The 25,118-nt window shown below is 36.2% G+C and overlaps 1 protein-coding gene across 43 annotated transcripts in view; it reads right to left on the reverse strand.

Annotated features, from left to right (window-relative positions):
- Window positions 1–25,118, reverse strand: part of KCNMA1 (potassium calcium-activated channel subfamily M alpha 1) — a 483,481-nt gene that overhangs the window by 305,225 nt on the left and 153,138 nt on the right. The gene's annotated exons all lie outside the window — the stretch shown is intronic.

A 25,118-nucleotide genomic window follows, 5' to 3' on the forward strand; every position in this document is an offset into this window, starting at 1 on the left:
TTGTCAGAATAGGCTATTTGGAAAAATCTTTAGTGCATTTAATTTGGGAATATATTAAACACGGAATTACCAGGACATCACAGAATCAATCTGGAAGGGACTCATAAGGATCATCTAGTCCAACTCCCTGCTGCTCACAGGACTACACAACATGATTTAAGAGATGTTGTCCAGATACTTCTTGTGCTCTGACAGGCTTGGTGCTGTGAACACTTCCCCCTGGAGACCCTGTTTCTGTGACCAACCACCTTCTCAGTGAAGAACCTTTTCATAATGTCTAATCTGAACTTTCTCTGACACAGCTTCATTCCAATTCCTCGTGCCCTGTCGCTGGTCATGATGGAGAGGAGAACAGCCCTCCTCTTCTGTTGCTCCCCTCAAGGAAGTTGTAGACTGCCATGAGCTCACCCTTCAGCCTTCTTTTCTCCAAGCTGAACAAACCAGGTGACCTCAACCACTCCTGCTAAGTCCTGCCCTTGAGAGCTTTCACCCTTTTGGTTGCCTTCCTCTGAACACACTCTAGTAGTCGATGTCCCTGTATTAAGGTGCTCAGAATTGCACATTGTACTCAAGGTGATGGCACACCACTGGAGTATAGACCAGGACAACCACCTCCCCAGACCAGCTAGCAATGCTGTGCCTGATGCACTGCAGGACATGGCTGCAGGTGCACACTGTTGATTAACATTCAACTTGCCACCAACCCAAACCCTCAGATCTCTTTTGTGGGGGCTGCTCTCCAGCCCCTCATTCCCCAGTTTGTATGTATAACCAGGATTACCCTGTCCCAGGTGAAGAATCCAGCACTTGCTTTTGTGAAATTTCATATGGTTGGTGATCACCCCGGTCTCCAGTCTTCCCATATATCTCTCTGTAAGGCCTCTCCACCCTAGAGGGAGTTCACAGCTCCTCCCAGTTTTGTATTATTGGCAAACTTACATAATGTACATTCAGTTCCTGTGTCCAGCTAATGTACAAAAACATTAAAGAGCACTGGCCCTAAAACTGAGCCCAGGGGAACCAGGCCACTGGTGACTGCCTGCAGCCTGATGTAACCACATTTACTATAAATGCTTTGAGCATGACCCATCAGCTAATTCTTCACCCAATGTATCATGGACTTATCTAGCTGCATGCTGAACATTTTGTCCTGAAGAATACTGTGAGGGACAGTACCAAAAGATTTACTAAAATCCAAAAAAAATACACTTTGAAAATCAATGTCAAATTTAATAAATAAAATCACCTCCACACACACTTCTTCCACATTTCAAGCTATGATATTATTCTCCAAACAGAGTAACAAGATAGAGCCTATGAAGGCACTCTTAGAGTTCTTTCTAAGTATATGGAAAGCAAATCATGAACCACAAGTTATGACAGTTTTGGCTTCCCCACCCAAATAAATATCACCTCTGAGTAGGGAACAAACTTGAGACCACTGCTCTAATTACAGAGCAAGTTAAACACATTAGCAAAATCCATCTGCAAGGAGATCCAAGAAGAAGATACTGTCAAAATAATTTGATGCATTAAACATTTAAAGTACTTCTCATATAGTATTCAATAAATAGAAAGGTGAAATGCACTTTCTTTTTACGCTCTCCTTTTGTTTCTTAGCAAATTAACTCTACTTTTCAATGCAAGCAAACCAAGAGTAAAATAGACAACTCATTTGTGTGTGAATCATTACAGATCAAAACCCGGCAAAGAAGAGTGAAAGTAACTGCATAAAAGACACTGTTACATTTCAAAAGCATGACTGTGTAACACTTGCAAAACAAGTGATGATAAATAGATGTTAATTTCTAAAAGCTATACATGCTATCACGAAAAAGTTTTGAAACAGAGATGGAAAAGAGAAACCCTGAGTAATTTAACAATTCTGAAATATATCTCTGATTTAAAATGAAGACTTTAAGCAAACAATAAAAATCTTTAAGGAGTGCCTTTCAAACATACTTAAATGCCACTACTGAAAACCAAAAAATGAAAGAGAAGCCTAAATTTAAAAAGAGTTTTTATTTAATTGTGTCACCTATCAAATCCAGCATAAAATTCTAAACTTTTTTACTTATATGAACAGATAGTATTTTTTCACGATTACAGAATATAAGAACAGCAAAGGAACTACCCATATCTTACAGGGTCTACACAATGAGAGAAAACAGTAAAAAAATGAGGAAAATTAAACTTTAGCTAATTAGCTATCTGAAATTATTTCCTAATACCAAGTTCCAGTAAGGCTGCAGAAATCATGGCAATTCCCAATCTCTTACAGAGAAGTACTAAAAGATGTAGGGTGATGAACTGCTCTTAGTGCTTACAAGACTGCATCCCTTCCAGTTGTAGACATAAAATTCATAAGAATAATCAGGGAACTGAATTTATGAATTTCTGATGCACTTTGTGGAAAACGGTCCTGTTGTCCAAAACTTTATGAAGGGAGAAGTGACAAAAAAATCATTTTTTTCCATATCAAGATGGCATTGATAGCCCATTAGGACATGTTCTGGATTCTTTCTACACCCAGAATTTGAAAATCAAACTCTACTAAAATTCATATATGTTGGTACAGATAACCACCAAATTAACTGGAAAAGTCATTTAATACCTCAATAACATATATCACATTGACATGTAGTTGACAGAAAGAAAATGTTGTCAAGTAGAGTTTCTCCCTGACTTGGGTATCTTGAGATTGCAGATTATCCACATTCCTACTTTTAGGGAAAACAGTTTCTTTCTCAAAATTATTACATTATACCCACAAAATATATGATACACCAGAAGATAGTAAAATAACATAGAATGCACAGTTAATTAAATAATTCTATAAAAAGTGAATGTATTTTTAAAAGCTGCCCAATCCAGCAGATTTATTGTATGCAGCCACTCCATCATGATTAGTAAGTGGGTTTAAAAAAAGCTTTTAATAATTCAATGCAAAACTACCTTTTCAAAAATATTATTATTTTCTTTTTCCCCTGTGCTTTCTAGAGAGGCAGATTTATTTCTATTATGGGAAATTTTTAAATTGTTTCCAGAATTGTTCATTGGATTTGCCACTAAAGTACAAGTAGCCCTTCCCCATTCAAAAGAAAAATCCTTCATTCTGCTAAACTTTGAAGGTAGGTCCTTTCTTTCTGCAAAATACTGTATTAAATATTTTGGTTTATTAGAAAATTATTCAAAAACTGTCTGGTAACCGGAACACTAAATCACAATATTACGCACAAGAAATGAACCCAACAGTGAACCTGTTTGTGCTTGTGATGGAGGGCACACACTTGCAAATCTAAACTCGACCAGTTCTACCCAGTGTGGGTAGCATTATTATACTGAAATCTCTACTGAAGAGCTTTTTGTTTTGAATTGAACACAACCCTGACTGCTTGTTGTCATGAAAAAGCTATTGCCATTTTCATGCAAATCAGGGTGTTGACACGGATGTCCTGAAAAATTTTCAGTGTGACTAACTGTATTCTCTCTCTTCCCATCTTTGACAGACACTTAGTATTGCCTTGTGGACTTAGTAGCTGCAAATCACTGACAATCTGAACATTAAGGGGATTCTGTACATGCAAATATTGTAATATTCATGAAACTGAGACACCAAGACATATAATGAAAAATTATAAAGTGATTATTAATGATCACAGATAAATTAAAACACTACAAATTACATCTCTGCAACAGCTTCCTAGTTAACTTCCTGTTAAGATCTATTTTTGGAAGAACTCCCCTCCACCCCAACGGAGGAAAAACTACATTCTACAAATATGGCTGTCAATTTTTTGAGACTGTCATTCAAACCTGCTAGGTTAATTATTGTTTAGAAGTCACTCAGTCATGTAGAATTCCAAATCAACTGAAGAATCAAATAAGCAATAGGACCACCATTATATGACTTTTCAGGTTAGACTTAAACAAAAACATACATGTAGGAAGTGACTTAATACCTTCCAGTCTAGTGAATTCACTTAACTGCTTTACAGAGGCAATTTTTTATTACCTTGATTTTATTTAGTGCTGCTTGCAAAATTGACTTGAACGTAACTAACACATGCTACTGAAAATATGTAAGAAAATGTAAGTGAAGCCCATGGTTTGAAAAGAAAGGTAAATGATGAGTTCATAATACAAAACTTGATTGAACTAGATACCTTCCTTTCCCAAAGCAAAATTTGATAACACAATTAAGCATATTCAAAGATATTTAGATTTCACTTTATTAAAAACCTAGAATAGTAAGATATCAGCATGCAGATTAGATAAAAATTAGCTGGATATTTTAGACTGCAAATGTCATTGTAATTTACAAACAATTTCAAAAGGGTATTGCTGGTTTTCACCAGTAAAATTGAGTAAGACCAAGGACAGATTTCAGTGAAACCGTACAGTCATTCCAGCCAAGTTTATCATACAAGCAAGTATTCCTAAGTGTCTGTAAGTTTTCCACCCAACAATTACACATGGGTGGATGTTCTTGTATTTGATCATTTGTCTGGTATTTTAGATGTGCAGATAAAACAGAAAGCACCTGCTCTGTCCACTCCTACTACATGATCAGATCAGTGATTTGCCCTGGGCTTTGAGCACACAAAAAGTGAGTCACACAAAAAGGTGTGGGCTTGGAACACAGCAGGCTGCAAGCCTGCAGGCAGCTCTGCCTCCACCAGCTGCATTAGCTTCTTGAAGCTGCAGCACATTTGTCCAGATTGCCACCACTGAAAATGCTTTTCTTCCATGAACCAAGTTACTAGAGTGAATGTTCAGTTGTTATTCAGTCTCAAAATAGAACATCCATCTGCTGAAACAAGTGTATAATTAAAAGATTTACTGTTACATAAGCTATATATTCCATACTGCTCCCTTGTCAGTTTTGGAAGGTGTTAAGCCAAATTCTCTTCTGGGGCTTCCCTTCAGTATAATTTAGATCAACTCACTATTCAGCCCACTATTTGGCTATTAACAAGCATGAGATACTGAGGAGATGCATCTAAACTATCACAGAGAAAGAAATCAGCTGCAAAATGGCCCAGTTATTATTATTTCCTTAACCATTCAATTGTACAATTCCTCATACAACTCCAACCTACACTGCAACTCAGCTTCTGTATTTACATTTTCAAAAAGGATCTGTGGTTGAGAGCAAGGCTAAAACACTCAGTCCAGCTGCCAAACTCCCCTCTATATCAGGCTTCAACACCACTGCTTTTAGCTTCCCAGTTCTTGCTCTGGATGAACAAGGTGCTCTTCCTCCAACTTTTTTTTTCCTGTCAGAATATGGTAGTCAGTCAGTCAGAACTGAGACTATACAGTTTCAGAAAGTCCTTGTCAGAACCTTTAAATTCACTTGATGGTTTATACTTAAATTTCAAGTTCATTATATGATTTTTTCATAATTAACTCGAGGCCAGCACCCTGGAATCATTGTGCTTCCTAGCACCAGCTGCAAACACACACATTCATAGATTGCTGCTTGCCCTCTTTCCAGTTCTTAATAGTGTGCTGAGGTAATTGCACAACTCAATCAAGCTCTCCAGGCAATACAAAACAACCAAAAACTGCTAAGAGAAGCCATCTCGGAGATGAAGATCAAAGTAATTCACAATGGGTGGATGCTTATACTTTCTTTGAATTCTAGGCACATATAATGATGTGACCTCATATACAATCTTGTTCTGCTGCAGCACAGCTAAAACATTAATCAGAAAAAAAAAAAAAAAAAAGATTTTACTATTTTACAAAAGTAGCAGAAACTGTAGTACAGGATCCAGAAAAAAATTCAAGATATAAACTTGTCAATTAGAAAATTCTGAAAAAAGCAGATTTTCATAACCTAGAAATTACAGATTACAAAAAAGGGAGCTAGTAATATGCATTTTTTGTAAAATTATAGATTTTTAACTACAAAATGTTCATTACATCAATGACGTTAGTTAATGTCTGATTTCACCTGCAATTTTCAAAACAGTGTACTTCAAGGAAGTAGCTGGTTCAGGAAAAGGATCTTGTAGAAGCTTCTAGTGCCCATACTAAGACTTCAATACATTACTAGGCAACCAAGAGTTTGTTCTGAGGACATAAAGCTGTTATCTTGGGCTTTCACTGGATTACAGGGTCGCAGCTTAATAGCCTGTAGGATAGCAGTATTAAAACTACAAGAGTACATCCAATGCAACCCTTATATCCTTATGTTGTTTCAATTTTTTTAAGCCATCTCAGACCTTTGACTTACTCCTCTTTGAAGCACAATAGAATTTATAAACTAAAGAACCTTTAATGTAGACGAAAATGAATCATAATATAGTTTAATGCTTATAACTTTGCCAACAACAGACTGTAACAATGAATTCATTAATTTTCCCTGTTACCACTGATCACTAGAACAACCTGCATTCAAAACACTTCTTTGTAGATTTCATAGTTCATGCTTATGTTGGCCACGGGATAAAAGTTACTATGTTTGAACTAAAACTGGTTTTAGAGAATGAAAATTATGCAATGATTTAATAATATTTATGGTTGCTTATGTTATAGGAATAGCTTCACATTTTGATGACAAGCTACTACAGTAACATAGAAGACTACATGGACTGAAATCTTCTAAACAGTGGAATAGTTCACATGATATTTCTTCAAGAGTATGTATTTGCCTAAGGGTTTTCAGTAATGACAACCACTGAAATACCTGATGAAGCAAAATTCTAAAAACCAGAAGTCTATCATTCTTCTTGACTGCATTACCATTTGACGTCTATAAAGAACAGTACGCTATACAAAGTAAGGTAAGCTTAGTCTTGCATCTAAATTTCCCAAGGGCAAAAGCAGAAATCCAGCAAGAATGTTCCTTCCCTCCAGGTAAGACAAGTGTTTCTATGACGTGACAGAATTAACATTCATTTATATTGCTCATAAAACTATACATGATTAATCAGCTTTTCACAGTCAAATCCTGTGCCTTACATAAATGTGATGCATAACACTTTTCCCTAGAGAAGCTGCTGTTCTCAATAAACGAAGAATGCCAGGAAGTCTGTAGCATTTTATAAATACAAAATATTACTATGAAATATATGTAAATTTATTTTGAGACTTTTACGTACACTCATCAGATTAGGATGGCTTTATTAACACGATTATATTGTGCGAAAAGTATAAAAATCTGTAGGTCAACTTAAGAATTTTCTTTTTAAGATTTAACTGAGAAATGATTAGCAGTTTCTTGGTACTAATTCCTTGATTGACATAATGGCTGAAGTAAGAATTTCACGTTATCACCACTTACTATCATATCAAAGGATATCAATTAATACGTTAGTATAGCATAACTGGGCTGGAAGGGGTTTTTCCCCAAAATAAATTGATACAATAGTAGATTAAAATTCTATAGATTTTGTTTAACTCAACTCCTTCACTCTGAAATGAGAAGATGCAACTATTTTTGTTCTTCTGCTGTCACATAGAGGTATTATGCCAAATTCTCTTTGGAATTGAGGCATTAATACATACACTTCCTAGGACTGGAACCAACGGCTAGCTCTTTACCACCACAAGAAAATATCTCTTTCCAAACATAAATACAGTCCTCTCATTAATATCACTGTCTACTCTTACCTATGCTTTCCAGTAGAACCATGTGTGCAAAAGTGTTAAGACAGTTCCGATGTCTAATTCAAAAATGTTTAGTCAAGTATGTATGCTCTAAATCCAAAAGTATCAGTATAACCCATGCAAGCCTCATCCATCACACATTCCTGAATAGAGCTCCATAACTTGTAGTTGAGTTAGACGAGAATAGAGCTCCATAACTTGTAGTTGAGTTAGACGAGTGATATGCACTACAGGAATAATCCTGTATAGGATCTAGATACATCTACAATGAATGCCTTAAACACTTAAGTAAAACTAATCCAAAAAGCTACAATATTTATGTTCCTCAGCTTCAAACACTCTGGAGTCTCATCTGTTATTAAGACGACTCAGTCTCTGCAGCATTTCTACTCTGCATGAGCAATTAAGCAAAATGCATTCAGGTGACTATATAAAAATCTTATGAAGACATCACTCCTCTTGTGTCTCAGATGGACAAAAGGAGTTAAGAAAAAGGCCTTAATTTTGGGGTAGTATGGATATTAACTATATTAGAGGCATGATCCTGTTGTTATAAACCTAAAACTGAGAAATCCATCATTTTTTCTAACACTCTATCACAGTGATGTTAGGGAGGTGGGGTTGGGGCATGTATGTCTAGTTAAGTATATCTTTGAGTGAACAAGTATATTTAGTTTTTAGGTTTCTTCCACAGTTAAGATTATCACTTTACAGAAAGCATTTGAAGCACCTGGAAGGACAAACTAAAAATAGAGCACAAACCTGAGCAAAATAGCATGAAATATTTCAGGGCAGATATTAAGTTGCATTCCAGACTTGGATTACTAGGGAAATAATAAAACCTCTGGGAAAATTTCACGTAATCAAGGAGGAGTTTGTCACGGGAAAAAAAAAATTGTTAGGTAAGGGAGGGAAAGAGCACCCCAGGAATCATCTATAGCCTCTTCTGACACATCTTCCTTTCAGTCCTACAGCTTTGCTTTAGCACCAGCAATCCCATATTAAATTTAAGTATCCTACTTACTTTATATAGCCCCTGTTACCATAGTATCTAAGCACCAGTTACGTGAAACAGCAGGTTCCACAAGGTAAGGAAATGCCATAACACACATTTGGGAGGAGGGAAAAGACACAGAGTGGTTAAGTGTCTTGCCCAAGCTCACTTACAAAGTTCAATGAAAAGGATAAAAATAAATGTGCCTTACAAATTTCACACTGTTTTATTAAGTGTGTATAACATTATTATACTAGACTAAACAGTACCAGTTTAAGGTGGAAGGTCTACATACAGACACTGCTCAGAAGAAATTTAAGGACAGATTTCGTTGTATACAGGCTATCAAGATGCTATCAGTCAAGAAAAGCATCGAGTATCAATGGTTGATTGGAGATTATATAGCAAAATATTTATATCATGTCTTCCTTGACAATTCTCCAGATGGAACATACTCTCCAAATGGAACACATTCCCCAAACAGAACACTGAGATGACGGTTGAAGTTCAGACATTTAACATGCAAGTGTATGGAAGAAACTAATAAGACAAAATATATCCAAAGCCCCACACTAACACCACATTCAGCAGTTAAAAAAAAAAAAAAAAAAAGTGGGGGGAAAGCTATTTGGCAGATTTTTTTGAGCAATCATAGAATCATGGAATAATTAGGGTTGGAAAGGACCTTAAGATCATCAAGTTCCAACCCCCCTGCCATGGGCAGAGGCATCTCACACTAAACCATCTCACCCAAGATTCCCTACAACCTGACCTTGAACACTGCCAGGGATGGAGCATTCACAACCTCCCTGGGCAACCTATTCCAGCGCCTCACCACCCTAACAGGAAAGAATTTCCTTCTTATATCCAACCTAAACTTCCCCTGTTTAAGCTTTAACCCATTACCCCTTGTCGTATCGCTACAATCCCTAGTGAAGAGTCCCTCCCCAGCATCCCTATAGGCCCCCTTCAGATACTGGAAGGCTGCTATGAGGTCTCCACGCAGCCTTCTCTTCTCCAGCCTGAACAGCCCCAACTTTCTCAGCCTGTCTTCATACGGGAGGTGCTCCAGTCCCCTGATCATCCTAGTGGCCCTCCTCTGGACTTGTTCTAACAGATCCATGTCCTTTTTATGTTGAGGACACCAGAATTGTAGACAGTACTCCAAGTGGGGTCTCACAAGAGCAGAGTAGAGGGGCAGGATCACCTCCTTCGACCTGCTGGTCACGTTCCTTTTGATGCGACCCAGGATATGGTTGGCTTTCTGGGATGCAAGTGGACACTGAAGCTGGCTCATGTTAAGTTTCCCATCAACCAATAATGTAGCTTGGCTCACACAGGGAAGATTTCTGCCTCAGGACTTAAAATGAAGTAACAGTGAAAAGAGGAAACATCTCATACCAGGTCAACACAGACATCTTTCAATGGTTTGGGAAAAATATCAGAAATACCTGAATTACTGTTCTGTCTGAATTTGCTGCAAGACACTCTTACCAGCACAGCATTACAGCTTTCTGGATTTCTATTTCTTTCAAACATTCAACTGCTTTGTATATTTAGATATAAGGCATTTCAGAGCAGAGACAGTTCCTTATATTTTTCTGAAGCTTCTACCTGGCACCAGTCTCTAGTGTGGCTTTTGAGCAGGACCATAGAGTCGATGCAGGAGTTAATTGTAACACATCAGTATTTAAATGTGCCAGTGATATGCCTTAAAAATACCTATTTATCACCAAATGAACCAACACACTGAATCAATCCAATATGAACAGGAATACAAACCATTAGGTTTCTGTTTGTATTTGATACATGGTATTTATTGATATGCACTGATCAGAATTTTTTTCTTTTTTCCTCAGGTAAAAGTTACCCCCAACGCTTACAAAATCTATGCATATGAGTGACGCTTTGAGACATGGACCTCCTTTGACTAGGCAAAAGGAATAAAAACAGCTAAAGGAGTAGATGCTGGAGCAGATAGAAACAAAATAATGCTTGCTCTGTTCAGTAGGCAGATGTTGCCACTGGAGTCAACTGCTATGTCCTACCAGGTTGAAATGGTGTGAATGAGAAGCAAATTGAAATAAATTGAGAAATAACCAAACCATCTGTAATTAAATTTATTAAAGGAAGGATCATGGGCGCAAATAGGAATAGCACAGGTATCTTGAATAAAAACATGCTGTGTTTGGATATAGATGTTCCAATGACAGTAGATCCGGTAGAAGTATCTGAACAAACACAACCCCTCGTCACCCAGTTGATTTTTTTTTTAAGTGCTTCCCTGATGGAAAAAATATTGCCATCGTATCCCTGACCCGCATGATTTCTTTTGACAGAGAGCAGACAAAAGACTAATCAAACTTAAAAGGTAAGTTGAAAAAATTGATGATGCAGATCACACACTTCAAGAAACATAAGGAGCATTCATATCAAATACCCACAGAAAGTGCTACTGTAAATCTTAAAAAAATTATCAAGCAAATAAAGCATTAATCCTTTTCAAACTTACATATCTTTTATCTTTAAGCATTCATTTGGCTGCAAATGTTTGTCATCCCTAATCTAAAGACAGCTTCAAACAGATGTTGCTATAATAAAGTGATCTGTGCTAGAGACGCTTATTAAACTGCAAAGGATTTACTGCCCCAATGCTCATCCTCTTTGAATTCAGCTTTTGCTCCTCTCAATTGAAACTTTCTATCAGGTTGGCAAAAGCAAATTTCAAAACACAGTGCAACAAGTTTTAACAGACCACTGAGAAAGTAGTTTAAAGGATAGAGTAGTATGAGGCATGGACATCATAACAGGCAGGATCCCCAAGGCAGCTAGAATATATTTCTTTCAATATCTACTTTGGGGAAGTTGTTCAGCTATCATGTCAATTACCAAGGATTAGCAAACCTATTTTGGAATACTGCTAATAAATATATTCACATTAACTGAAATTAATTAATAATTCCAGTGACACAGTGGATGGGAGAACATCTTAATTCTTTTCTTCAACCACCAGTTTTGATCGTCAGTTGTATAACTAGCAGGAGGGGTGGAAAGCATGTTTCACAGCTGCAAGAGACCTAAGGACACAGTAAGGTTACATAGACCGTGCACAAGGAAAACCCAGTACCTGTTCCTGGAACAACAACCTCTGCTCTGATCCTCTGAAAAGGTTTTAATGGAATTTTAAAATTACATAAAATATTACCTTTATAAAAAGTGCAGACTAATTACTGTTAGATCATGAGACAATTTACAGATTCAACTCCTGATCACGCTGCTGCCTCCTAGCACAACCCAGCAAATACTTAGTTTGTTGCATTACACTTTGAATATTCTCCACTTCCTGCTGAGATTGCTTTTAATAGTTGAAAATGGACTCATATAATTAAAAAAAACACTAACACATTCTTTCATTTGAACCAATGTGTAAAGATGAAAGAAAGACACCATTGTTTTGCTCATTCTGTTGGACAGATTTCAGTACATGAGCACTGAAATAAGTGATCTGTGTTCAGTTAAGTAGTTTTGTTACCTAAACCTCACTAAAGGAAATGCCTGCAAGATCAGACATTTCTATACTCTACTTCATTTGAGTTCTAGTAGCTATGGAGTAACTTCTTACAACATTCTGCATAGGGTTCCGCAGTCACAGGTCATTCCTCGATTCCAACTGCTAAGCTGCATTGTAAAACAGACTAATACTAAAATACAATCTTTCCTTTTAATACTTGTTGGACATATCATGGATGGTTAATGGAAGGAGAAGTTCCACAGTCGTTTGTAAGAGATTAGATGGATAACCTATTCAAAAGTGAGCCATTCTAGGGAGTTTGAAAAATCCTAACCTAAATGGGAGTTTTCCAAACAGCAAATTTCAGCATCTGCATGAACTGTATTCCCTTCTACAAAATCAATGACAGTGTATAATTCCAATTAAGCACTGTCTTCCACATCCTAAACCAATGCTCCAATCACCACACTGTAAGAAAAATACAAACGGTCTCTATCTTGCCAGACAAAACTTTTCCCAAAGCAAGTATGTGTTCACAAGTACTTATGCATCATACAAAATGTTCTGATCAGCTCTATCTCACATATCAATAGTATGTCACTTTTTTATGCCTCTAATTTCTACCCTTAAAGAAACCTCATAAAAATGTTAGAGAAGTTTGGTCCTTTCATTAGGAAGGGTCTGTTTCTTGAAGAGTTCTCCAAGTGATTTATCATTTGTATGAACCAACATCTGTATTTTCTTTAGTCCCACTTTTTTTTGGTTTTGTGTGTTTTGGTTTGGTTGAGGTATTTGGCTGGGTTTTTTGTTTCAAATTACTGGAATCTCAACCATGTGAAAATCGAAATATATTCAACATTTTTTTCCTTGCTAATTATCCCATAACCTGTTTTTCACATTTAGTTCTATGGGTATTCAGAAACTACTTTAAAAACAAACAAACACCACACTAAAAAATATTTTAAAAATACCACAATTTTCAGTTTAGTCATGGTCACTGACACACACTGGTAAAATACTGACCTTTCTAGCAGTTCAGCTTGTTAGTCAGAAAATAATTTAATTTTTGGTATAAACCTGCACAGGGTTTATATAGAAAATACACCTTCTTACCCAGTTTTATGCGAGCATATCAATTACCTCAGAGGTAAAATGTTTTTTTGTAGACAGACTGACTTGCATTCTAACTGGAGAATCCAAAATTTAAACAGGTCTTTCTCCACTTTTAGAAGGCTATTCAGCATAATAGACACATGGCAAAAACCTATTTGATAAACTGACAATTACTTCAGACTTTAATTTCATCCACAAAAGAAAAAGAAACCAGAATGCCCTTTTTTTTTTTTTTTTTAGGCAACTGTAGTGTTTGCACATATTTTTAACTTGGGAAAACAGGGCAGATTATCACCAGCACCACTTGTCACAAAACTTGGACAGGCAACCACATAACTTCCTGTTCTTTCACAATTAGATTAAAGTTGTTCCTATTTGAACAAACATTTCAGTAACAGAATACGCAAACTCTGAAAGATTTTCTTAACCTGGATATTGCTAAGAGGAATTAAACAATAGTCAAGGCTTTCATGTTTTCAAACACTACCCACTGTAATGAGACTGATTATTTCTGCAATTTTTAATGGTAGTTTGCCTTCATATTTGAAAACAGGATCAAAACTACTAAATTTGTTCTATATGAAATTAAGAACGATCAGGACAGAGGACATACATCAAATTGGTGACTCAGGAAAAAAGTGAAAAGCAGGATGTGAAGAACTGCCACTGCAAGTTTCCCAGGTTATGAGGTCTGACTAGACAATCATGCAATTGAACCCATTTTAAAAACTGAGCACTTGTAGTTCCTAAATCTACTACATATTTTGGAAATGCATTTCATGAATTTGGCAAAGACAGGATAAGGTGACATTCTTACTGGTTGTGAAGTCTAAGCTATCTATTCAAAGAACGCTCTGAAAGAGCTCTGAAAATTAGATGCTTACATACAAGCTAAAATTAATAGTTTCTTCAATACTGCATCTTTAAAACCCAATAAAAACATAAACAGCCAAGTTTGCACAAATATCCAAATTTTGCTCAACTTTCTATAGACTCTTGGGGAAAAAAATGAAGAACTGAAGTGTATTATATCTCACAGTTACTTAGGAAGAATGCTTGCAATCAATACTGAAAATCAGTCTCACCTGACATTTAAATTGAATTTCTGCGAGCATAACCCACAACTTTCAGTGAAAATTGAACTATTAAAAAATCTACACATAAGATACATTTAGAATCCTATTTTAATAATAATAATAAGAAAAAAACTAAATGTTGGAGGGCTGACATTTTTTAAGCTTAACCAATATTAAAGCATTTAAGAGATTATATAGAATTCACAGCAATTGCAGCTATAATTTCCCTTCAGTACAGTAGTACCACAAGAGAGAAAAGAGGAAGCAAGGATGTGAACTGGCAGGTAGGAAATAAATTAACTCTCAAAACCCAAAATTTCTCCCTTATAAATACTACCTAGTTTCTAATAATAATTTGATGCAACAGCCCAGTTTGCCTCAGAATTCACATAACAAAATCCTCTATTTCACACATCTATTTGAATATTCAGTGCTGTCTTGTCAACCCAGAACTGAATTGGGGGGGTGCAATAAAAATCTAAAAACATTGATTTGATTCTCCACCATCAAAAGTGTATTATTACATTGGCTCTCAAAATTGCAAAATCTCAGCAGTATCCTTTGATTTGCTAATCCCTTCTCTGTAAATTTTTAAGCTCTTTCAAAGTGACAAGCTAAATACCTAAAATCATATCTGGTTTTGGTTTTGTTGGGGTTTTTTTGGTGGGTTTTTTTGTTTGTTTTCTTTTTTTTTCTGTCACCCTCTCTTTCTAGATTTCACAAAATATTAAAAATATTTAGAATCATACAATAAGCTATGTTGGAAAAGACCTTTAAGATCATCAAATCTAACCATTACCCCGGGACTGCCAAGACCACAACCAAACCATGTCACTCAGGGCCTCATCCACATAGTTTCTGAACACTTCCAGGGATGGTGATTCCACCCCTTCCCCAGACAGCCTGTTCCAATGCTTGATTACCCTCTAAGTGAAGAAATTTTTCCTAGTATCCAATCTAAACCTCCTCTGGCACAACTTGAGACCATTATTTTTTGCCCTATCACTTGTTACTTGGGAGAAAGAGGCCGACCCCCACCTCACTACAACCTCCTTTCAGGTATCTGGAGAGAGCAATAAGGTCCCCTCTGATGCTTCTCTTCTCCAGACTAACAACCCCAGTTCCCTCAGCTGTTCCCTGTAAGACTTAATCTCCAGACCCTTCACCAGCTTTGTTGCCCTTCTCTGGACCCACTCCAGCACCTCAATGTCTTTCTTGTAGTGAGGGGCCCAGAACTGAGCACAGGATTCAAGGTGCAACCTCACCAGTGCCGAGTACAGGGGGACGATCATTGCCCTAGCCCTGCTGGCCACACTATTTCTGATAAGGGCCAGGATGCCGTTGGCTGTCTTGGCTGCCTGGGCACAAGCTCATGTTCAGTGGCCATCAGTCAGCAACCCCAGGTCTTTTTCAGCCGAGCTGCTTTACAGCCACCCCTCAAGCCTGTAGTGCTGCATGGGGTTATTGTGACCCAAGTGCATGACCCAGCACTTTGCCTTACTGGACCTCATACCATTGGCCACTGCCCATTGATCCAGCCTGTCCAGATCCCTCTGCAGAGCCTTCCAATTCTTCAGCAGATTTCAAACCTCTCATGTTGATGGTTTCTCCACTCCTAAATAAAAATGCATACATATGTAACTGTTTTCTCACTGTTGCTTTGTAAGCCCAGAGATTCCCAATTTTCAAGAGTAACCACCCCCTGAGATTGCACGCTATTACTTAATTCTGTTTAGTTTTGTCTATGGAAAAGATCTCTCCATCAAACTGACAACTCCAAAAGAAATAAAAGCCCTTACTTTTCCTTCTGTCTACAGTTAAAAATCACTTTTATCTGGTAAGAGAACCTCATTAATTTTTATCCAATTATGCTTATAGGCATCTTCTAGCAGAAATATTATTCCTCAGCAAAGCATCTTTAACTGCTTCTCTGTTAGAAGCTACCACAGTGTATCTGAAGTAAAGGGAAACAAGATAAACAGTATTAGCATGACTAGCTCAGATGTCACCTGTTTAAAAAGTCCTTTTTTTTTTTTGTTCACTCACTATTTACATGATCCAATGAGCTAGTTTAAAATAGTATACATTTAGCCATTCAGGAAAAAACGCTAGTGAGAAGTTCATTAGTTTTTGTAGGCTGACTAAAAATCTCATGTTTTCAGAATTTATTCTGAGAAGTGTGGCTCAAGCAGTAAGTTTATAATTAAATAGTTATAATCATTTCAGCAACTTCCTCCTACAAGGATACTGAAATTTACAATTTACTCTTCCTATGATGAACATGCTGACAGGTCATCTAGAGGTACTTTCTTTCCTGAAGTTTTTTTCCAGTTTTGCACCCTGTTGTGTGCTGCATTGCAGTTGCTCAGTAACCAGTAATATAAAAAGAAATTATAATAAAGTACAATCTAAAACAACAGGATTTCTGAGATGGCCTACAAAAAAATGGAACTTGTCAAAAGTGTCATAACCAATATTTCTTCTTCCATGTAAGTAACATCTTTCAGAAAGCAGTAACTCCACCTTTCAAAAACTTCTAGAGAAGGTCAGATTTATTCCGTAATGTATCTTAAATGCAGAATTAGAAATTAAAAGATAGAGGTAAAATGGACACTAAAAGAGCTTCTCTCTTTATGTAATGTATGTGATGCTCAACAAAGTTATCTTGTATTCATATGTTTTTGAAACTAAATGCACAAAAGTGATAGTCTCCCTGGCCAATTAATCTGTTATTCTGAATCTCTCTCCATGACTGACACTGGTTCTCACACGATTTTCCTCCTCTTCCTGCCAATATCTGAGGCTTTTATCCTTTCAGTGTTGTTCTCCAGCTTAACTTCTGAGATCATCCAAGTTCTTTACTTTTACATCTTTAGGTGTTCAACCACATTAGGGTTCAACAGAGGTTTCCACTTCTCAGTAAGTATAAAACATCATATACATTCACTTAATTAAGTCAGGAATGTCCACTCTGGATATTCAGGAAGAACGTCAATCAGAATTCAGATATGTGTACTAAAACTAAAAAGTAAGAAGGACATCCACAATTGAATTACAATATGCTAAAAAAAAAAAACAAAACAAAACAAAGAAAAACAACCCCTAAGTTTCATTACTTTGAACTTATGAAGATTAATCTAGTTTATGGTGTTATGAGGGGAAAAAAGAGATTGATTTCAAAGGTCAAATATGTGTTCAGTTTAAGAACTAAGTCCAAGATAATTAATTCTCAGTAAGAATTCATTACAGTTTGTAAATGAATTCACCTATTCCCTATCTTTTCAGTGACAAAGGTTCTGGATACATAGATTAAACTCTTAATTCAACCTCAGTTCGATCACCTCATACTCTCACCTCTCCTCAAATTGAAAATAAGAATCATTCATTTGGAAAACCTATTAGTTCCCTATTAATAGACAATGACCTTCTAGTCAAAATGACTGTCTTCCTATTCAGTAAAAACTTTTGTTCATTTGAATTTATAGCCGTGCACTGCCACAGTTGCCTCTTTGCCGATGCTTTTATTATTATTAAACTATAGTAACTTTACATTTGCTTCACACAATCCATATTTACTATTACATTGGTTTAACTAGCACGTAGAATCAGATATTTTACATAAGGAAAGGACCATGTCATTAATCAGATTAGGTTAGTGGTCAGTTTCATATCTCACCTGGTTGTTATTTTATGCCTGACAACATCAAAGCCTTCAGGAGAAATTCTACAAAAAACATAGGAATAACTAACCCATAAATTTATTTATTTTTTTTCCTCAAGCTGCTGGCACTTGTTTCTATGTATGTTTTTTGTTTCTACATGCTTTAGATTTCTGCTAAATCTCTTTTCCAGGTAGCACAATCAGAACTATTCATAGTATACTAAGGGCACACCACTGATATATATAGGTTCCAGTCTGGTAAATTTAACTAAGCTTTGGAAGAAGCTCTCACTTACGTTATACACAGGAAAGATTTTCGAAGGCTTCTTGATGCAATTGCTGTATTTTAAACTGCTTAATGCCATCTACATTGAAAACAGTGCAGAAGAAGTTACATATTCAAAACAAAACTCACTCCATGGGCTCTAATCTTCATGCGATTAGAGATAGGAGTTCGAAACCCAACCCAGTTTCTGAGAACTTTCATACACAAAAGCCTTCTTATCAAAGGTGGTTCTAAGCTGTATGTGTCACTACTCATTTTATTTTTTTGACATTTATGTTTCATAAGGGGTTTTATCTAAAATTCCCAGCTCTGATTAACAGGACATTGCCTCAACAGACTCCAATATTAATATCACGGGTAAGGAAAGGCTGCCCTGCAGCTAGGTAATAATTCATTACCATGTTACATAATACCAAGAGGCTTGTTAGCATGCAGCATAATGAAGGTACTTGGCTTATACGTCTCTCTGCAAGGAATGCCACTCTTCTTTAAATCAATGAAGAAGATAGAAAACCGAATATTTGAGGATGCCTGCTTTAGTATCACTGAGGTTTTGATAAATCTTGTCCTACCAGTACATTCAATGTTGTCCAGCAGAGTTCCAAAGCATTCTCTCCTAACAAGACTTTTCAGCAATTAAAATTTTCTTCCCCTGCTGAAGATCTTCAGAAAGAATAGCAGTATTAGCACTGCTCAGCCTTCCCCAAGTTAACTGTTATGTCTGATGATTTGCACACATATATATGCATGCAATATATAGCAGTGTGTCAAGAGTGGAACACTCTTCCCTTCGAAATAATATAGCTACAATGCTGGATTAAATACAATTACCAGTGACAGTAACCAAGGACTAAGGAGGCAGGAACTAAATTGTGGCACTCATTCAATAACAACTGATCTTGTCCTAACATACTGACATAGAGCTAATGAAGGGTGAATACTGCTTCAAATTACCACTTATGCTGTGAGATTTTACTGCCATATGTGTCATATTACCCTATGGACTAGTATATGCTCTCTAATATGCTCCTGGTGGGATGATATTAAAAGATATCCTCACATTTTAACAAGCAATGGGGGACATTTTCAGATCATATAGAAGCAATAGAGTTATTTTGAGAGATCTTCAAAGTGTTGGTGCTTTAAATTATCAAAACAAAACAAACAATCAACAGTACTTCATCATATAAGCCAAAAAATCTTTAAATCATAAGAAATTGCTTATTTTGTAATCAATATGAAAATGAAAACAGAGCAGATTTTGTGCTCTTAGGAAAGCTTGCACAAGTTGCAAAACAGCAATTTCTAGCATTGAATCTTAGGAGTTAGACATTTTCAACTAGCTATTACAGCTAGATGCTTCCTGGTTTAAAATACAAAAAATACACAGACTTAGCAACACTATTGGCCAGTCCCCAAAAACTGGTTTGAATCACTCTGAACAGGTTTTACAAACAACTAATCTTTCACCCCAAAAAAAACATGAAGCCCTATAACAGTAGTGATTTACAGTGCTGACCACTGGTGGCTTTAAAACTTTAACTGGTGGGCTTTTTCCTGGTTTTCATTTAAAAACACAATTTTAGATGAGACATCTGTCAAAATATCCCTCTCAGTTGGAGGCTATCGTATGTTCTTCTGGTCATGGGCATGCCAAGGCAAAAGTTACACTATGAATAGAAAGGTCTATCAGAACACACCCAAGTAAAAAAGAGCACTATTCGCTCTGAATTATTTAATTTTTCATTAAGAGGTGGCCAAGGGTGCGGCCAATGAACCATTATGTGCCCCTTAGTATTTCAGTCCGTTTTCATTTTTCAAATAGGAATGTGGGATAGATAAAAATTATCTGTTACAGTCCCTTCATCTAAGTTTTGTACATGACTCAACTTACGTTAATGCATTCAAAATTTAGGGGCACAAGCATAATAAGGAATATTGTTACTCATCCCTTACAAGAACCCTTACGTGTGTACACATAAACCAAGCTCTCTCCTGATAGTGTACGACTTTGCATACATGTGATCCCACACTGAATTTATCATCAATGTAAGTACTGACTTAGAGAAGTCGCAGCCGATATTCCTATACTCAAATCTGTTAGAAAACATCAGAGAGTTTTTCCTTCCTAGAAACACAGGGCTAAAATATGCTGTGTATGTCCTAACTGAGGCAGAAGTCCCCACCTTTGCAATACCTTAATAAAAGTAGAGAATCATAATGCTAACGCTGAAGTAAGGAAAAGATAAAATAAATGTTTCTATAATTTCTGTTATTGACATGACAGGTATTAGAAAAAACCCACAGTTCTTAAGGAAGACATAAAAGGCCAAAGAAGAAGAGGTGGGGTTGGGGGAGTTGGGAAGAAAGATTCCTGAACTGAATGATGATGTAAACTGAGGCTTTGCAAAATGGTGCTAATTTACATATTTCTTTTTTTTTTCTTTCATTGAAAATTCACTCCCTTTTCAAGACATTTTATTTGCTTCTAATTTTTCCTTTTCTAAGTTTATACACTTACACATGGTGAGTAGAATCAGATGATTGGCAATTAAGAATAAAAAAAATAAGACTATTCTGTAGACATGAGTGATTATCTCTGGGTACTACTCTAGCCACGATATGATCAAATTCTGTCTGTGAGAATGACACACTAGAAACAATATTCCTTTTAGTAGCAAAACTATACTGTTGTAGAGAATGGAATTAATTTTCTTTGTCGAGATTGGTTAGACAGGCTTTCTCCCCTTTCAGTGTCCTCAAACTTGTATTATAGTCTTACAAAAATTACACAGGTAATACAGAGATGTAATTATTGCTCTTAAAAGAACTGAAATCCTAGCACTTAATATTAGAAGATATATAAAAAAGACAGCTATGCAAACTAGACTGATTTCTAGTCTGATTTCTAGAAAGTGAAAATAGTTTAAGATTTCAGATTTTTGGAAGATAGATACATACATTTTTGTAGTCTTAGATGATGGGCAGGCGATGCATTTTCCTCATGGTACTAATACAAGACTGAAAAGAGCTAGTAAGAATAAAGTGTAGTTACTGTACATGTCCTATCTAGTTACCCTTTGCAGTATCAGCTGTTGTTCTTAAGATAATTGAGAGCTTACAATGACAAAAAAAAAAAAAGCTAGCATATTCAGGATATGCAGAACTTTCAAACTTTTGTTTTTTTCCACACTAGGGATGAAACTAGGAGCTGCAAAAAATTGTAGTTACAGGATCTTCTCATTGAATATCGACTTATTGCTGTTGAAAACAAGAGAACTATGAAACCCTTTAATTTCCTGAACTCCCAGCTGGAAGAAACAGACAGGATGCAGTGCCTTTAAAGACCACAAAAAGGCCACAAAACTGCATTCTGTGACAATCATGCTCACATGCATTCTTCTGGAATGTAGTCCATTTTAGGTCATCATGAAAGAAATCAGGCAAGATCTAGGATTTCCTGTCTTTTCAAACATTCCATAGTTTAATGCCCAATATAAATGTAAAATGAGAAATTGTTTGCATTTTGGTGTGTTTGTTTGGTTTAGGGTTATTTGCTGGTTTAGCTGGTTTTCTTTTTGGGGGGAGGGAGTATAGGAAGGAGAGTCATATTAAATGGAAAATCATATTTGGGAAATGTATATGAAAAAACTTGTTCTGTTTTCCTACAAATATTACAGTAAACCACAGCAGAAGAAATGCATTGTTACCAAAAGACAAGCAAACCTCTCTAAAACCCCCAAAACCCAACAAAAGTGTCTGGAAGACAATATTAATTTTCTGCCACAGTCCACAATCACATCCTGATTTGCTATAAAGTTTGGTCTCACCTATTTGCAATGGTTTCTTTTTTGTTTGTTTGTTTGTTTTCTACCACCTACCCCCCTACATACTGGCCAATTGAAATTAGGGTTATGTATCTTAGGGTTATGTATCTTATGTTATCTTAGGACTACAAAAGCAATTACTGACACTATGATACCTATACATGACTACCTGCGACAGATGTTCAATCGTCAGCACTGAAATTCGAAACTGGTCTCTAGCTACACCATTATATTTCTTAATTATTATAAAAAATATTCAATAGAAACACAACACTATCAATTTTGTGCAAGCTTTCAGTCTTAGCTTCCAAAATGAAAATAAATGCTGTTATCTGCCAAATTTCTTGGTCTGACTCTAAACCTCATATGAGATGTCTAAGGGCTAAAGCAAATGAGGTGCCATTCTGGTCAGCAAAGTAAGCAGCTTCAGTTGCTCCAAACCAAACTGCTAAACATCCTCAGTTTTCTGAATTCCACATGTGAATTCAAGCTACAAACTCTTCATTCACATATGCTGCATATATTGCATTTCTCTATACATATGGGTCTTATTTTGTTATCACAGTCATATTCTAATATTGACCTGGTTTTAAATAAATGGAACTCCACTGAAATCAATTAAATTAAGTCAGATTTATAGTACCACAAGATGTGAGGAAAAGCATACCCTCAGCTCTTGAAAGGATCATGAAATTAAAAATATCCATCTTAATACAGTAAAAAAAGTCTGTGTGATGCATGTCTATAGCAAATACTGAGGTTTGAATGCCTTTAATTGTTCTATAATGATGTGGTATTACTCTCGCTTGAAAACCAGTGGATTTTTTAATAACTCTTGTCATTTACCTCATGAAAGACTTTTGTAAATTTTAGCGGCAATAACTGGAAACCCAAATTATTGTATCAGTAGAACACCTCTCTCTGTCTCTGTTTAATCAGTTTATGAGTCACCCTGAAACACCAGGCAACATCTTCCAAATATTGAATGGTTTTGTTCTGTGTCACACACCAACAGAAATTATAGGAATGCAGCAGTTACACTAGGCTACCAGCAACTTATAGAGATACACAAGCACAGATTTCTCACATGGGGACTAATGCAGCATTAGCTTTTTCATTAGCTACAGCTTTCTCTTCCCACATCATGCCACCCACACATGGCTGCTGCACAGTGCTGTAGCTTCCCCATGGAACTTTAAAGCATCAGGTTTTAATGACTTACAAAAAAAGTTCAAATTCTGTTTTATACATTACATGAAAATGGAGAATTCCAGGATGTTATTTCTAGAAATCCATATTTCAGAAGAATTTAAGGTGGGACTTCCAACTCAAATACAAAACAATATATCCCAGCTATGCTGAAGTCATACCATAAAGTAGCTTAATTTCACTGGGTTTTGTCAGCATTGACAAGAAAACATTAAGATATTTCTTTCTTCTGGAAAAATCATTGCAGAATTATTTAATACCATTTTCCCTGAGGGCCAGGAGTAAACAGAATCAAGAAAATGAGTGAACAGAAATAATACAACAGCCACATACTATCACAGCAAGATAATGAGGCAACTATGTACACTCTCTGATCATTACCATGACAGACTTCCCCAAATTAAATTAAATATCAAGGAAGTTAAATGAACTTACTTGATCCAGGGATATAAACAATTAAAATTTATTTCTTTTTCACATCATTCATAATGTTTTGTGGAAAGGAAAGCAGTGAATGTAGCATTAGAAATATAAACAAGACTAATCAGACTAAAGTCAAAATTAATTTAATAGGGCTCCTGTAGAAATCACAGTACAAGTTGCATGGCTGGCTATACTTGCCCATGCATCTTTGTTTCATCTGACAAGGATGACAAAGAACAGCGTCTTCCTTGTAACATTTTTTCATAAAATGGACAAAAATAGGATTTTCATTGAACAGGAAAACTTCTTGGGTTTCTTCCTCTTTCTTCATTTGCCAGCTAAGTCTGAAATGGTTAAATAAATTGAGTTAAACTACAGTTTAGTTGGAGTCACTCCAACATGATAAATGATACTTAACATGAACATTATGTATTGAAGTCTAAAGATAAGGGATATAAGCAGTTACATCACAAACCAAAGTCTATTCTCTTCACATCATCACATTTTACATTTTGTTTGGAGTGAAATTAGGTGGTGTTCCTTCTGATTTATAGAAAAAAATCTCAAATTATTTACATAATTTTGAAAAGCTGAGAATCTTCTGAACATTTAGGTATGTTCAGACATGACTACAGGTGCAAATGGGCTTTGCCATGACTGTCTGTACTTCAAGGCACATAATCTTCAAAGATTTTAGACATATTTTTAGGCACATGATGACAATAATAAATTATTCTAGGTTGAACTTATTTAAGAGGAAATGCAAAAATGTTCAGTTCCTATGTGACACCACATGCAAACAGTAAAACAGACTTTCAGACACTAAATATCATCTTTTATATGGGAGATATATATCCCACATTATATCAACCTTTCCTCCTAAATATTTTACAGTGTAGAGAAGCAAGAAAACAAAGATGAAGGTGGAAATCAGCAATAATTTCTACTTACAAATGGGAAACTAAGGCCAAGCAAGATCAGACTTTGACGTTACATAGCACACCAGTGGCAGAGTCAACCCCAGTTTGTAGCCTTAGGCCAGATAATTTCTCTGTATATGTAATATATACATATACACAGATATTCTAATATGTTTATATACATAAACTCCAGTTTATATACATAAACTCCAGTCTTCAAAAAGGGCAAGAAGGAGGACCCGGGTAACTACAGACCGGTCAGCCTCACCTCCATCCCTGGGAAAGTGATGGAACACCTTATCCTTGGTACCATCTTAAGGCATATCAAGGATAAGAAGGTTATGAGGGGCAGTCAACATGGCTTCACCAGGGGGAAATCATGTTTGACCAATCTCTTAGCCTTTTATGAGGAAATAACACAGTGGATGGATGATGGCAGAGCGGTGGATGTGGTCTACCTTGACCTCAGCAAAGCATT

Source organism: Pezoporus wallicus, unplaced genomic scaffold, assembly GCF_028554395.1.
Source record: "Pezoporus wallicus isolate ANWC-B61680 ecotype Strahan unplaced genomic scaffold, APGP_CSIRO_Pwel_v1 contig_2012, whole genome shotgun sequence".
NCBI lineage: Eukaryota > Metazoa > Chordata > Aves > Psittaciformes > Psittacidae > Pezoporus > Pezoporus wallicus.